A 3448-nucleotide genomic window follows, 5' to 3' on the forward strand; every position below is an offset into this window, starting at 1 on the left:
ATCCATAAAAATTAGTCAATCAATCACTCACTTAGGTCACTGGACTGACAGCTGGTGTTTGTTCCAGGAACTAGATTGGCACTTTCTAAATGTGAACTTCCTCTCCAGATCTGTTTCATGATTCACTGTTTTTATTGTCATTCATGTGTCGTCACTTTAGTGTATTCTTATAGTCCAGGTTGTCATGACAAGTAAAGATCTAAAAACGGGATTGTCTCCAAATACTTGGTGACGCATCTGTTGGTAGCTGGGATAGGTTTGGAAATCCCCCTGAAACCTCTTGAGGACTAAGTGTTTCAGAAAATGAATGAATATCACATATGAACGAAATATCACAGGAGGATCACAGAGTTCAGGATATACAGGCATTTAACCTTTTATAGGGCACTCATAGAATACTCTGAAATCCTAAATTCTGACCTTAGTGTGTTATTGGAGGACCTAACAACCTGTCGTGAACTTTTTCAAAAATTGCTATTGTTATGTAGAAAATCAAGGTTAATGAAGTTACCATATTTGGTTCCTTACCCATAAATGGTAAAAAATAAATCCAGACAAGTGGTGCCAGGCACAACAAACCCTGTCCTACGCATGTATTGTAGCTTATTTTGGCATTGATCCAGCTGATGTCATCATGTCTATGCATGTGCTGACGTCAGCATATCAATTCCCTCTATATATGTGCCAAGTCTGAAGAAAATTGAAACAAAATTGTTCTTTTGATAGACATGTGAAATCTTGCCAATTATAAGTAAAAGGGAAGGGGAAAAAACATGTAAAAAAATTCATAAAAAATTTCAACTTTGACCTACTTTTCCCAAAATGTAATCAGATTTATTCTGGGTCACTGGCAATTTATAAACCCAGTTTGGTATGAATTCAGTCAATGGCTTTGCTGCTAGAGTGGAAAGAAAGAAAGAAAGGAAGAAAGAAAGAAAGAAAGAAAGAAAGAAAGAAACTGATATTAAACTGATACTTATGCCAATAGCTTAACCCTTTCATGCATTAATTATGAGAACCTTAGTTAAGATTTTTTTCTTGGGTGTTTTTATTCCTCCATAGGCATGAAAAAAAAAACAACGTGATCAAGTTGTTTTTTTTTCATGAAGTTACAAAAATGTCCATGCATTTAATTTTTGAAGTAAAGAAACGTGTTTAAAAACCCAATATCAGAAATTGATATTAAAACAATGAAATAAAATATAATGTTTTCTCACATTTTAACATTTTCTAACGCTAATTATTACTCTTTTCATGGAGATAATATGCAAAAAAAAACAAACAACTTTTTTTTCTAACAAATAACAATTGATTTACACTGAAACATGTTACTGCAGATCAGGTTTATCAAGAACAGCAAAGTTACAGTAATGGTAAGAATTACAGTGTATGGGATGGTGCATAAGTGTCCACTGTGTTGGCTGATATGGAACTAAAATAACAAAACCCATGAAAATACAAGAGAACAGCTGGAGAATAACACACACACACACACACACACACACACACATATATATAAATATATATATATATATATATATATATATACATTATTAATCTGATTTTAGTTTTATCTCTGTTCCTTAATGATCATCACAGTAGATTATCATATAATGCCTTGGGTTTTATTCTTTTTAATGGTTTAATGCATTTGTAGATTCTTAACTCATTTGCTTTAATGGTTGAATCTACAGTACTGTGCAAAAGTCTTACAGTCAGTTGTTTTGGCTTTTAGCCCATTTTACAGGGTTGTTATGAGTGTGCATTTTTAACACTTAGTCCTCATTAATAAACAAGAATTAGTGGGAAATATGTGCACAATATTAAAAGATCAAAATAATCAGAAGTAACTGGCTTCTACAGGTAAATGTCAGTATTTACTGTGGCCTCTGTATGGATTTATTACATTTTGAACTCTCTAGGATTGACTGGCAAGAGAATTTCTTAAATGACCTTAAATGATCAGAACATACTGCAATTTTTCTTTGGGTTGTGGTTCATTCATTTCTTGGTCCGTGTATTTTTTTTTTTTTTTTTTTTTTTTTTATCTTACCTGATAGAAATGAATAGTTTGTGTAGTTTGGACTGCTTCTATGAAAAAAAAAAAAAAGACAATTTCCATAAATAAACTAAAACTGAGTGGATTATGTTGAGTATTTGTCATTAGTTAATGCTAATTATTTTAGCTGAGAGACAGATGAGTCTAAATTTTCTGATTCCTGATGTCTTTCTTCCTCTGTAAACTGAATGTTTGGTCATTGTGGACACTTGAGAACATTATCTTGGGCTTTTAGAAACATTTTTAACCATTTTCTGACATTTTACAGACAAAACCACTAATCAAATAACTGAGGAAACAATCTAGTTAATCAGTTATTGGTAGATGCAGCCCTAAATTTGCATCTATGCAAATTTCTGACATTTAGATGAAGTGATTGATTGGTAAAGAAAAGTCAACAGCAGATAAATCATTAAGGAAAATAATTATTAGTTGCAGCTGTAACATGTATATATATTTATTTTGTCTTATAATAATTTAAGAAGAAGAAGAAGAAGAAGAAGAAGAGCAGACGAAGAAGAAGAAGGAGAAGAGCAGAAGAAGAAGACGAAGAAGGAGAAAGAGAAGAGCAGAAGAAGAAGAAGAGCAGAAGCAGAAGAAGAAGAGCAGAAGAAGAAGGAGAAAGAGAAGAGCAAAAGAAGAAGAAGAAGGAGAAGAGCAGAAGAAGAAGAAGACGAAGAAGGAGAAAGAGAAGAGCAGAAGAAGAAGAAGGAGAAGAGCAGAAGAAGAAGAAGAAGAAGAGCAGAAGAAGAAGAAGAAGGAGAAAGAGAAGAGCAGAAGAAGAAGAGCAGATCAAGATTAACTGATACATAATAACTTAATTCTTCACCCTTTTGGAAATACTTTGACCAGTCATTTCTAAATATCAAACATGTCAGGTTACAGGAATAATGTCCAGGATAAAGCAGCGTCTTTTATTTCTTTTCCTAATAAAAAAATACACAATCTGTATTTTTTCCAAACCACAGAGCAGGCTAACATGTCTCTGTATTTAGAGATGGCCAGGTTATTCACAAATGACTCCATGTGCTTGTGTTTTCTGTTCATTTACTGAGCCACTGTGGGCTTTAGCTGAACTCACCAGCTCTCCACTCTGCCCACTCTGGCCACATCTGAGCCACGGCTCCCTCTGTTACCCACTAAGTGCTTTAAAGAAACCTGCTCTGCTTGTCCAGCAGCTTTCCGGGTGCCAATCATAGCAGCTGCTCTCAATGTGCCCAAACTAATTAATGACCAAATTAATCTTTCATAAAAGCGTAGAAAATAAAGGCTTTGTTTCAGGTTGGTGTCCATGTGTTGTGGGATGTTGGTGTCAGGCCATGCATACCTCCCTCGTTTTTTACGATCATTCTCTGTGGCAGCCATCCTGTAAGAAAGACATCTTTAATT

Source organism: Sphaeramia orbicularis, chromosome 10, assembly GCF_902148855.1.
Source record: "Sphaeramia orbicularis chromosome 10, fSphaOr1.1, whole genome shotgun sequence".
In the NCBI taxonomy this organism is placed as follows: domain Eukaryota; kingdom Metazoa; phylum Chordata; class Actinopteri; order Kurtiformes; family Apogonidae; genus Sphaeramia; species Sphaeramia orbicularis.